The sequence below is a fragment of the Papaver somniferum genome, chromosome 2 (assembly GCF_003573695.1).
Source record: "Papaver somniferum cultivar HN1 chromosome 2, ASM357369v1, whole genome shotgun sequence".
Classification (NCBI taxonomy): Eukaryota; Viridiplantae; Streptophyta; class Magnoliopsida; order Ranunculales; family Papaveraceae; genus Papaver; species Papaver somniferum.
Window position 1 is genome coordinate 83,958,704 of NC_039359.1, and position 14,202 is coordinate 83,972,905.

At 36.6% G+C, this 14,202-nt stretch overlaps 1 long non-coding RNA gene and 1 pseudogene across 1 annotated transcript; both read left to right on the forward strand.

Annotated features, from left to right (window-relative positions):
* Positions 1-210: 210 nt before the first annotated feature.
* LOC113351518 lies at positions 211-4,183 on the forward strand (annotated as a pseudogene).
* Positions 4,184-9,134: 4,951 nt separating this feature from the next.
* LOC113353644 lies at positions 9,135-10,152 on the forward strand. The gene is made up of 3 exons (XR_003361440.1): positions 9,135-9,199; positions 9,307-9,449; positions 10,026-10,152. It is a non-coding gene; the product is annotated as an uncharacterized LOC113353644 (long non-coding RNA).
* The last annotated feature ends 4,050 nt before the right edge of the window (positions 10,153-14,202 follow it).

Below are 14,202 nucleotides of genomic sequence, written 5' to 3' on the forward strand. Positions count from 1 at the left end.
CCGCGATGCAAAACCAATCAGGAAACCGCAGAACACATGCTTATCCATTGCCATGTATCTTTCGACACATGGATTAGTCTATCCAATTACATCACAACAAATCAGCTCAATGGAAATACCCAACCCCTTAACATAACAAATCAAACCACAATTTCCCAGATTCTTCAAACTCCAACCACAAATTCTATTATTACTTCATATTGTTACCTCATGTGGTCACTCTGGACAACCCGAGAAGAGCTTGTTTTCAGAAAAACTGACTCTCAGACTGCGGACATTTTAACAAGAGTTATACAACAACAACAAGAATATGAATGGGGAAAAAGTGTTTCTCCGCCGATTCTGCCTGGCGAACCACCTACCAGGAACTCAACGACCAACAACAGAGCGAAAGTAACAATTAACGTCGGATGGACCAGATCAGAACCTGATTGGATAAAGATAAACACAGATGGAGCTGCTAAAGGACACCCAGGACTAGCAGGGGCTGGATTCATTTGCAGGGATTCCAATGCTCAAACTGTGTTGGCCGTTGCTCAACCTTTAGGAATAACAGACACCATAACTGTGGAAACTTGGGCAATGGTGCTAGCAACAAGAACGGAAACTGACAGACAATGGAGTAAGGTATTGTTTGAAACAGACTCGAAAAATCTAATGAGAATAATCAAGAATAATATGAATGCTCCATGGCATATCTCGGAAATGGTTGCAGAAATTAAACGTCGAATGAGACAAATCCCAGAAAATGACATACAACACACCTACCGAGAAGGAAACCAAGCTGCAGACGGAACAACAAACTTCACAGCGGATGTTAGTCAGGCAAGAAATTATTACACCACAATTTGGGATAGGGCAATCCCACCGTGCATCAACCAAATTCTTCTAAATGACTTTAAAGGAATTAATATCCCCGTATAATTTCTATTTAACTGTCTTTTAATTTTTTATGCTTCAAAAAAAAAAATAATATATATATGTAGTAAAAATGACATTCCAACTTGCAAGGAGTGTATTGGCCTAGAACCATTTATTGAGCCAGTCGTTTTTTTAAAGCAAAATTTTGGTGGTCGGTTTTTATTTTCCAAACGTACCCCTCCGTGTTTTTATACTCTACTTTGGATACTTCGCCAGATTTTGGTGAATCTCAAAAAACCAATGGGTAAATATGTTTACCCGTTTCTTCTTTCTAAAAACCTGTTCGATCAACACTTCGACCTTAAACCCAAGCCAACCTCTTCTCCATTAACACCACCAAAATCACCTCTTCTCATCCGAACGGAGATTGATTGTTGCAGAGGAATAAATACTTCTGATTCGTCTACACTTCAAAGCCCTAGGTACACCTTTTGGCCTACATTTTACTCTTCAAGTCTAGCTCTAAAAGCTTCAACATCAACCCATCCCTTGTGATTGAATTACTTTTGGGTTGTAAGGAAATAAGGGTTTTGATGAGATTGCAAACTTCAGATTTGTTAAAAAAAAATGGTTGATCGAAGAACAATTTGAGGTAAGATTAATGACGCATATGATAATTGGTAATCATTTTCCGAGTTTTATATTTTACTTTCTGATCCTGTAAATTTAGTTTTTGGTATGATTTCCACATTGTTGCACTATGCCTGATTTCAATTTATCTCTCCAAACCCTATTAGTTTATCTGTTGTTGAAACTTAAAGTTAAAATCTTTGTTAACTTGCTCACGCAAGAGTGAAATTAAGATGGAAATTTGAATTTGTGTTTTTATAATGTAATTCCCGCTATCATTGGTTGTTGGTTCACAAGGAGTCATAAAGCAATAACAGAAGAAATTAATACTTCACATTAACCCACACAATATTTCAATTCACACTTCCCTTTGATGTTCATAGGGACTGCATAGAATGTAGTGTTAAAAGATTACGATTTGACAACATTATCTGTTTGTCTAAATGCCTAAGAGAATGGCATTATTGCATGTCTCACAGGGCTATATATATATAGTCAGTTATATGTGGTGATGTTTGGTGGTCGGTGTAGTCGTAGTGACTAGTGAGTGTTCTAGCATCTCTACCTAGTCTGCACTAAATGAAGCAAGCCAACAGTCACCAGTGCATGATGCAAGACTCTCCAAAACCTCAGGTTTGGCTAAATTATAGGCTCCGTGTAATCCCTATTGGATTGTTGGTTATTAATTGGACGTTTCTGCTTTTCTGACTCAGGTTTGTCCTCACAGGGCAAGATACTAGCCTTGGATGTTATAAAAATGCAGGGAAAGGGTCTGAACGCATTTGACAGGACACCCATTAATTTTGATTCAGGTATTTAGTTGCTAATCACCTCTATCCCATTACACATTTAAGTGAAATTTCTTCTTTTATAGGTCTGTCTTAATGGATTGGGTTTTTTCTTATTCATGAAGCTTAGTTGACAAACAAATGCAATCAAAGAGCCTGTGGTTTCACATATCCATACACCGGATAAATTTTTTATGGGGGCATTTTTTGAAGGGGGCATGGGGGATGGATCTTTGTAGTTGTTAATAGTTTTTGGAATAGTTTACCTTTCTTGTTAACTAGATTGATGTTCTAATCTGATGTGTTTCTGATATCATCCATAGCGTTTATCTGATCTGGTTTCTATTTTGAAAACTGCAGTGTGATCGGTTTATCCCGAACAGGTCTGCAATGGATTTCAATTATGCACATTATATGCTAATGGAAGCAAGGAAAAGTAAGGAAAGCTTCGAGTTCTCCGGCAAAAGAGGCTTATAGGAAGCAACTTGCGGAGGCTTTGAACTTAAACATGACCAGAATTCCTGCGTTCAAGAAGAAGCCACCTACACCTGCGCAGTCGCTCGCCACTAATAAAGGGCCTTTACTTTCTTTTCTTACCTTGTTTAGCGAGGCCCAAGGGGACTTTCTTTTTTCTAAAAAGGAAGGGGAACAACTCCATTTTCTCGCCGTTCATTACCACAACAAGCGAAACCAGCAAAGCCCCGAACATCCATCCCTCAAGTGAGTTTTTTCTTCAAATTCGAGACTTTTGGTTATTTCTGATTATATTGACTTCTTCAGATGGTTCTGATGTTCATGTCTTTTTGATGCCAGACTTCGGAGAGGACATTGGATGCTCCCGAGATGATTGGCGGTTACTACTTGAATCTCCTTGATTGGCATAGTGGCAATGTCCTTGCCATATATCTAGGAAACACTGTGTACTTGTGGGATGCAACCGATTCATCTACTTCTGAACTCATGACCATCGATGAAGATACAGGCCCTATTACCAGTGTGAGTAGGCCACCTTCTCAACTATGGGATTCTACATCTAACAAACAACTGAGAACACTACGAGGTGGCCATGAATCTCGAGTTGGTGCTATGGTTTGGAACAACCACGTCCTCTCTACAGGAGGAATGTACGGTTTGATTATCAGTAATGATGTTAGAATTAGAAACCACATTGTAGAAACATATAGAGGACATCATTAAGAAGTGTGTGGATTGAAATGGTCTGCCTCAGGACAACAATTAATAAGTGGAGGGAATGATAACCTTCTTCATATTTGGGATAAATCAGTTGCTTCGTCAAACTCTCCAACTCAATGGCTACATAGACTCGAAGATCACACTGCTTATATGTAAAAGCCCTAACTTTGTGTCCATTCCAGACTAATTTACTTGCTTCTGGTGGTGGTTGAGGTGATTGGTGTATTTAATTCTGGAATACCCACACTGGAGCTTGAATTCTGTGGATACTGGATCACAAGTTTGTTCTTTGCTGTGGAACAAAAATGAGAGAGAACTTTTGAGCTCTCATGGATTCACTCAAAACCGGTTGACCCTTTGGAAGTATCCATCAATGGTAAAGATCGCTGAGCTTACTGGTCAGACTTCAAGGGTTCTGTACATGGCTCAAGTACTGATTGATTTAAAAACACATGAATAATAAGCTTCCCCTCTTTTAACTATTGCTAATCTTGTTTTTGTAAATTGTGCAAAGTCCTGATGGGTGTATTATTGCATCTGCAGCAGGGGATGAAACTCAGATTTTGGAATGTATTCGGGACACCTGAATTGGCTAAACCCGCACCTAAAGCCAACCCAAAGCCGTTTACTCATTTTAATCGCATCCGTTGAGTAAATGTTGCCAGATAAAAAAGCCCCTGATGCCCATTCTGAGTTTCAGTATGGGGTTTCCTTGGTCATGAGAGTTGAAATACCTGTAGGTGTTTATATTACATTTTGGTGCAGCAAAAGCACTGATTTAGTGTTATGTACTCTTTTGGGTATTTCTTGTATTCACTTACATCCCATTTAATGAAAAATTCAGAATTTACTTCTTCTAAGCTGTTGGTGTTTTGTCATGGCCCATCTGAGTCCTTAAGGGGCACCCTGTCTGCCTCTAGTCCTTTGTGTGGTGTCATTGTAACTATTGCCCTAATAGGTTAGTAGAGAGCCTCGGATAGTGGCACGTGTTCGCTATTTAGCCGTTGGCTGCTAGGGTTTAATCATTTGCTTATTTAGTATGTAAGAACATTATCTAGTTCATGAATGAAAGTTAAGTGTATAGTTACAGTCTGAACTCCATAAGAAGTAGAGTTACAAATCTGGTAATCCTGATCCATTTGTGCTAAGCATAGTACAATTGGCATCAGAGTCATCTTTTTTTTTTCCTCCAACGATTGGTTTTGATCCAAAATCTATGAAGGATCTTCACTAAAGATAGACAGCACACAGATGATCGTCTCAAGGGTGTTGAGAGAGAGATTAAAGAAACTTCCACGCTTCGCAAGGAGACTTCACATGCTGTTAAAGGTCTCACAGAGAAGATGAATTTGTTTCTCAGAGATGCATCTCCAAACCGGCAATCTGTTGTTCACGACTCAAGTGGCCATTCCGATGGTCCTACACCTGACAATCCTCCTGTTTTTGGTTCCTTTCCTCCAAATCAGCCAAACCCCACCTTCAATCGCATTTCTAAACTGGATTTTCCCAGATTTGATGGAAAAAACCCTTGTGGATGGATCCATAAATGTGACAGGTACTTTTTTCATCACAAAATTGAAGAGCATAGAAAGGTTGACATAGAAGCTATATATCTTGATGGTAAGGAAGATAAATGGTTGTTAAATTTTTAAGTTGGTCACCATCGTATGTCTTGGTATGAATTTTTTCAGGGTATTTGCGCTAGATTTGGAAATCCAGTAAATGAAAATTTTGTTGGTTCTTTTAATAAGTTGATGCAATTAAACTATGTAGAGGAATACTATGAGTTATTTGAATCTCTTAAAGCCTTAATGCCAGCTTACAATCCCTACTTAGACGAAATATACTTTATCATGAGTTTCATCAGTGGTTGTGAGAGCACTGCTCGGTCGAACTCGCAAGCTTTGCTGTCTCAAGCTTGTTTATCAAGTTTAGTTGCAAAAACTATAAGTCTTGATTTCTGGTCTACTTATAGATAAGTCTCGAATTAGGATAAAATGTGTAGTTGAGATTTATATTTCACGACGTTCATCGATTGAGGACGAAGAAATACTAAGGGGAGCTTGTGGAACTTCATCAACAAAAGGTATGTGGAGACTTGAACTCATCTATCTCTCAAAAGTCTATCTACTCTATCTCCCATTTGAGACAAAAGTTGTATAGCTATATAGACTTCGATTATACACATTTGATATTTCGATCTGAGGTTAAATCGCTTACATATTTCTCGAAATATGTGTTGGTAAGCTTTCGCGTTAACCAAGTTCATCTTATATTCTTGATGAAAGTCAAAAGACGATCATGTGAAAACCGCCTGGTAACATCTTATATGATTTGTGTGAGATAGTCATTTGGTGTATACTCGAAATGTTTCGTATTGATCATTTGATCACTTGAAAATTGCTTTGAAGCTAATAGTTTTTGTGAGACAGCTATTGTCGTCTTCTAAGAATGTTTCAATGATTTAAATGGGAGTTTCGAAAAATTAACCATTAATTGGATATAGCACATCATGCGTACCTGTATGCTAACTGTTGTAAGTTATTCCAAGTCCGGGAACCATAGTATGCATACTGGTTTGATAGTTGAAGTCCGGGAACTTAGTATGCATACCCATATGCGTACCGGCGTAAGTTCAAGTCCGAGAATTCAACTGAGTTTGGTGGTGTACGACACTATGTGTACCCGTTCGCATACTGCCGAACCCAGACCAAGTCCGACTACTTAGGTATGTGTACCCGTTTGCATACTTGAGTGGGTTATATTCTAAAATTGGTTTGTTCATGAACTAATACACTTATAAAATAAGCAATGCAGTATTTTGCAAACCGTGGCTATAATGTTCATGAATTGATTCGAGTGAATCAAAATTGATTTTGCATCAACTGTGTCTTGTATACTTCTATGAGAATATAAACAATTGAACAAATCTATAATTAGTTTCATTTGAGTCATTTGAACTAGTTGTGTTAAGATGAACAAGGTTGATATGAAAGTGTTCATATGGCTAACTTCGGTTAACTATTGTTGAGCCAACAAGGTGTACACGTTTAGGTACGGTTACCCATACTAAATGAAGTCACTTTCCATTCGTGTGTAACAAGATAAGTTCGATCTAACGGTTGAAAGATATTAGCTTGAGTCTAATCAGGTTTTCACCTAACGTTGAATATTGAATACTTTGTTACCAAGGTAATATTGATTGCAAATCCTGATTTGAATACTATATAAGGGAGAACTCTAGCAACTGAGAAACCTAATCCCCACACCTCCTATGTGATACTAGTTGCGACTAGAGTCGATTCTCCTTTAACCTAGGTTTTTCCTAAAACCATTATAGGTTAACGACTTAAAGAGTTCATTGGGATTGTGAAGCCAGACCCAACTAGTACTACACCATTTTTCGGGATTAGCAACGACTTTCTGCGGTTGCAAAAGGGACTTGCAATAGCATCCAGCCGTTGCGAAACGCGGCGTTGCATTATTTTGCAGCAACCCCTAAGCCGTTACGAATTTTTTTCGCAACGGTTTCTGTTTCAGCCAACTGTATTTTGTGCCTTTGCAATGTTTTGAGCTGTTGCGAAAAGGTTTACCAACAGATTTTTCTGTTGCTATATTCTTGTCGCAACAGCTATGTAGCTGTTGCGAAATTTAGAACCAAAAAAACTTAGAACGACTATTCTTAGCCGGACCAGGTTCTATTATTCTGGTTCTAAATGTAGCAACTGTTCGCAGCCGTTGCTAATATTTTGCAACATAAATAAAAAGTCTAGTCAATTTTTTGTTGACCTAGTCAAGAGTCCCCTACAATATTTTCAGGCCAAATCACATTGGATTCGCACTGTAACAACAAAGCCATCTATTTCAACAGAATATTCAGGACAATAAGTGTTTGAAAATTTGTTCCATGAGTAGTTGTACCAAAACAAATTATTATCAACAACTTCTACTTGGTAGACCTATATGTGAAAGGATATCACTTGCTGAGGCAAGCTTTAATTTTCTCACCGATTACCAGCACAAGGATGAGTAAGTGGAAGTTCAAATGCCTCTTTAATTTCCTGAATTTGAGCATCTAGTCCACCTATGTGTGCATATGACTAGTAGTGCCTTCTCCACCTTCATAACACACCATGGGATCAACATCACCTTGAAAACGCCCGCCAACGGAGAGAGCTTGAACATAAAAAACACACAGAATTAAATTTCGAGTAATATTTCAGAACATATAGATGAGATTCAAATAAAGAGTAATATTCATGGGATTTCAATGAATGGATAAACCTCATAGATCTATTTCCATATATGAGATTCTAATCAATTTTCATCTAAAAAAAAAGCACCACCTTTTTCTCTTAGAATTGCACTTTCCTTGTGAATAAATCTTTGAATAAGTGCACAAAAATCTTCCAACAATTATTACAGATGGGACAAGCAAAATAACTTGTGTGCCCTTCACAAGTCACTAAGACATACATGTCACTACACCATATCCTGGTTTTTGCAACGCCACAAATTTTAGATGCGCACAGATATAAAGGTTGCAAACTGACCAACATTAATATAAGTTGCACAATAAAATATCCGTTGCATCATTTATATATTAATCGATAATAATTGGGAGTAATTCTTGCACCGTTGATATTGGTTGCGAGTCTACGGTTAGGATAAATTATATTATTTTCAAGAGTTTTTATTTATTTATCTTTTTTTGTGAAAGGGTTTTATTTATTTATATCTTGTTTTTTTTCTCTCTTATCTCGATCAAACTCTCTATGGTTCATACAGACTCTACTCTTCCCATAAACTCTCTTTCTTCTCTATCAACTCTCTTAGAAAAATTCCATTCTATCATCTAATTTTATCACCAAATTCGATCATCAACTCTCTCAGACAGATTTCAGATGAAAAGAAATGGCAAGTTCAACTGAAGAATCTAAGTAGCTGAAAAAACCCTATTTCCAACCAGAGAAGAAACCCTAGAATTCGGCTTTAAAACCTCAAATCAAAACCCATTTATTTTTAAGATATGTATCCTAATCAAAACCACTAAATCGGAAAGTTCGATCTATCGACTACTAACCCTAATTTGCAGAAGAAGGTAGAAACCCTAATTTATGTTTAATTTTAAATTTTTTTTTTGGTTGATTGAAACGTCGTTTGATGATTTCTGGATCTTACTCATCTATTTATTCTCTTGTTATCTCATTATTTCAATTTGGTTATCTTCTTCATTAGGATTTAATGAAAGTTTGGTTATTTTCTTCACTAGCTTGTTTTGTATTCAGAAACCATATGGTTTCACTTGAAATATGATTCGTTACAGGCTTTTTGTTGTTGTTTTGCTTTGATTTCTAATTCAATATGTTTTGTTTAAGCGCATGGTTCACTATTAAGTATTATTGCAAAATGTGTATGTTTATAAGTTGTGTTAGAAAGCATATATTAGTGACTGGTTGTGTATGTCTTCATGAAAGGTTGTTTCTTCGAAAGTTAAGTTTTGTGCACTAGATATTTGATTTTGATTTGTGTTGATTGATTCATAGTGTTCGAATTAGTAAAGGGTTTGTCTAATTTTGAGTAATGGGTTTTCTTTTTACAAGATTAGTCATTGTTTTGATTTTCTAGGTTGTTTTGGTTTCCATTTTAGCCAGGCATAGAGGGAATCTTTTCACAGCTACAGGGCCTGAAGGGTTCAGTCACAAGGACAACCATACTATGGTTTGGTATTGTTTAGTTTCTTCAGTAATTCGCTTCTATTTAAACTACTTGGAGCTTTCATTTTGTTTGACCTGTCTCACATACTGGATACTGACCTGTCTTTTCAATCTAGCTGATGCAAGGTCTTTTCAATCTAGCTGATGGAAGGTATTCGCGAAACTCTCTCATGGATGGCACCTGAACTTCTTGGTGGGAAAATCAACATGGTACTGAAAAGGAATAGTTGTGCGGATATTTATTTTGCTTCTCTGATTGGTAAGCAGCTCTTGAACTCTTTATTCGTTGTTTTAGCAAAAAAATAAAGTTCTGATGCCTGTTTAATAAGTGATTCAACCAAAGTTCTGCATTCAAGATTTGTTATATATTAGTCAGGTCATATATAGATGTTAACTGGTGCTTGTGTCGTTCTTTAGGAAGCTTATTAAACACTGAAGGTTGGTTTTTCCTTTATCAATTGAGTGTATTTTATCATTTTGTAAGTACAATTTCAATTCTGTCTTAGATTTTATGTAGAACTGATTTCTTTTGTGAAAATGCCTATGAGAAATATAAAACTGTTGATAGTTCACTAAGTGCAGGTGATTGTTCACCTGATAACTCTATTGATGTGTCATTGTGTTTGGATATATTTAACTTTATCTAGTTTTTACTTGAGCCATCTGAAGTAGCTATTCTGCTTGTCATTACTGGGTATAGCAGCCTCATTTCTCATGTTATTATAGGTTATTATTAACCAAAAAACAAAGTTGTTGAGAATTTCAGCGTAGTGGGGTTGTAGGAAATATCAAAACTCATTCTTGTATCTTGAACCTCGTGGTGTGCATTTTGCAGGTCACTCAATCACTTACAGCATTAGCAGCACTGAAATGTGGAGCTGCAGGTGTAAGTACCTGGAATCCACTTGGAACTTTGCTATAATATCCAAAAAGACAGGACAGATCCCTGACTGGAGGTGGAAAAGGATGCCGTAAAAGCTTTCCAACAAATTATAGAGAGTCCAGTCCTGTCAACAAGGACAAAAGTTTTCTATCTACTAAGAAGTTTGATGACTGGAAAAACTCAAAAACATTTGTAAATAAAGTCTATTATGAAATGATGCAAAGTAGAGGTGACGAGCAGGTAAACTATTCATTAGACTGTGGAGAAATGCATTCAAGGATGCCTATGAGAGACTTAGTCTAGTACGAGCCGGTAGGCACGAGTGGACGATCATGCTTAAAACCTAGGCGGTGGTTGTAATGGAGGCATAAAGCCACGCATAAGGGTACATAGGGGTTAGGCAACTGATCCACATAATATCGCTGAACGGGTTCGTAGTTTTTGTCTCATTTGTGGTTTACTTTTAAACTTTCAAAACTGGAGCCCATGTGTTGCCTTCAAATGTTGAAGTGCTCGAAACTTGAGATTGTTGAATATTAACCATGTAAAAATTGTACAGCTTCGAAGAGAAAAAATTGCTGACAGGATGAAGAATTTGCAAGAACTCGTTCCAAATGCCAGTAGGGTAAACTATTTACTCTCCGTTTTCTCGATCTTATTGAAGCCCTTGTACTTATATGATGGTGTTGCTAATTCTATACTTAATTGTGCAGGCTTATAAATCATCAATGCTCGATGAGATCATTGAATATGTCAAATTTTTTTCAGCTTCAAGTCAAGGTATGGTAACGGGCATATGCCTATTTCAAATATTAACTGATAGATCTAGTGCACCAATACCTACTGACATATTACCATGTAGGTTTTAAGCATGAGCAGGCTTGAAACTGGACTTATCGGTGCTTGTTTATCTTTGTCTTGCGATGTTTACATTGTATATCCCTCTTTCTACTCCTTGGTGACATGATTGGACTTAATAAGAACTAAGAATTTTTGACTGGTACCAAAGGATGGGGAATAGCGTTCGACACTCATATTTTTGACGTAAATTATTTTTTTTGTGTATGTGTGCAGGTAATGGAATAGTGTGTGGGTATACTGGATATGTCCATGTTCAATGCCATTCTTCGTAAATCAGCTGGTGACAACCCAACGGATCCTGTCTTTGATCCCATTAGTGATTCTCGCGTTCTACATGTTCCAGTTGGGAACTCAAGCTTTGGTTTGGGTGCACAACTTAAAAATGCTGTAAGTTATAACACAACACTGGTTGCAAGTTATTTTATTTCTCCAGTTCAAATAACTCTGTTCGATATATACTTAGCTGATCCAACTTATTCGATTACACGCTTTCAGGACTTGGTGGCAGTTGTGATATCCACTCTGTAGATGAGGTAGGTATCTCTCATGTATTGCGTGCATTACCACATTAATTTAGAGCGTTATGTTTTGTCTGCTTGTGTTCTCATTGTATAACAGACCATCGAGGGTGAAAGATTAACAATAACGTTATGGGTCACCTGTGATAGTCCTTATAGTAAGGATGTTAAACTCATTTTGGTTTTATCTCAAACTCTATTGTCCGCTAGTTTAGATGATAAACCATTTCCCTACCTGCTATGGTTTAAAAATGAACTCTGCTCTCATTTATGGCAGTATTTGTAAAATTGCTTTGCAGGAATGAGCAAAATAGGAGTACAAACTCATTTCCACATATCATTTGTTATGTGTCACTATCTTCATATGATGCCAAGAAACAAAGCTGGTCCTGGCGGTGATGATGCATATGCCAAGGTGATAATGCATATTCTTGGTGTCGATACTACTCCTCCTAGTAGGCACATCATAATGCTTCCAGCTTCTTAACACATTGAATTTTACCATTAACTTCAACTTCTACCTCATTTCAGGCCTCAACTTAATTTTAAATTAACATTGTTTGCGAAGTAAGTTTTCTGGTCAGATTTGTTTTGATTTCATATGTTCTGAACCATAAATTCAATTGAAGTGTCAACATTTTGGTTTCGTCGATAAACTATGAGGCTTATATATCAACTTTGGTTGGATTATAATTTTGTCTTGTACAATGGTATATGAAGGTGCAGAAATCTTCCGGAATTATTGTCGGAATTTATTTATTTTACCTGGAATTGTCGTCGGATTTTTCTTTTACCTGTAAATATGTTTGCAACGTGTATAAATGTTACTCAAATTAGAGTAATACGTTGCTTAAATTATTGTAGCCGTTTTACAAATTAGACAAACCGTTGCTCAACAAACGTTGGTAAAACAATTGACCAACGTTTTTATGCGTTGGAAAAATTAATTTTCCCAACTGATTTTCGCGTTGCACAGAAATTTGCTACGCCATATTATCAACGGAAATTCATTGCAACGCATATATCCGTCCCAAATTAAATGTTTTGGTGTAGTGTGTTCCACTCTGACTTGAAATACATGCATTATAAGGTTAAACACAAGATTCTTATGGTCACTATAGTAGCTTTAGCCAAGTAATACTCACCAATTCCAAGATGGGTATTTATGCTTGCATACCATACGACTTACAGAAAAACAGTTGCACTAAAATCTAATAGCATCAGCAGTAGAACTTTTTAAGAAAAAGGCTTACCATCTGATCAACAAGCATTAAATCAGCCTTTAAAGAGATCTTCCAGAAAGGTCCAAGTAAATCCATAACATGAACATTGTTTTCTTCTTCGACCCCGAACCATCTCACATTTGGTATTCCGGCTGATACATCAAAGACAAAAGTAAACATGTTGTCAAAAACTTGAACACAACACACAAAGCTATATGCGTAACAGACGTAGAGAACATCAATAAAGAAAATCTGTTACATCCGTTGACATGCACATAATGAGTATTGGTAAAACAAAACCTTTAAGGATTCTCATCCGATAGCAGCAATGTAGCGACATGCCCCACCTTCAAATTTTGAACCTTTAAGTTAAGTTCCCTTAACATCTGCAAACCCATAAGAAAGTTAAACAATATACCTAATTAGTAAGCTCGATAATGAAAAAAATCTGATGGACACTTGATAATCAATTTAACGACAACAAGAAAATGATCTACATAGTAAACTTCTGACCCTGGGTTTAGGAGTTGAGGAAATTGAGCTTATAGGAGATTTTTCTATAGAGGATTCAGCATCACCATCGATCTTTCTTCACAAATGGAACTGATTTGTTATCGCTTTTTGTGTGAGGCGCAAATGTCTCTGAAGTTGAAACAGGTTTCCCATCCCCTACCTGAAGCAATGAGCTAAAAAAGATCACGAATAATGCTTCACCCGCTCTAAGATTGACTATAAATGCAACGACGACATGTGAAACTAACCTTGATAACATCACATATTGCTTCCAGTTTTAGCATATTTTTGCCATCAAACTTACCTTCTTGGAATATACTCAATCCATGGGATAGACTGCAACAGAACATAACAAAAGAATTCAGATTGAATGAAATGGACAATGCAACTGACTAGAGTTCAATGTAATAAAAACATCGAGTAATCTGCAGTTATCGATGTATATATATATATCCTAGCAGATACAAGATGCTCATTATTGGAATCTACACAAAATATCCAACTGAAGTTTATAAGATCAAAATTGGTACCTTAAAAAATCAAATTTATTCAAACATATTAATGAGGAGGATTTCTGAGAATCATTCTAAGAATCCAAACAAGAAGTAACAAAGGATACATATTAAACCTTAGAGATTGAGAGGAGAAATAACTGGATTAATGGATTTTTCAATAACGTGATTTGTAGTTTGAGTCTTCCTCAGAAAGAGATGAACAGAATCTGTCTTCATTACCCACTGCAAACTTTGATAAAACTGAAAAACCAAAGCAAATGTGGAGAGTATGAAGAATTGAGGGATGTGCACTGAAACCCCCCAACACATAAATTAAAATCCGAGCTACCAAACTAACAAAAACCCAAAAATCCTAATAAAATTACCTCTAGAAGTAGGAGACATTGTTAGCTACTGGATCTTTTTACAATTTGAAATAAAACCAAAAACATTACTTATAAATTTCAATACAAATGCACCAAAGAAAAAGATCTTGATTTGAACAAATCCTATCCCGATT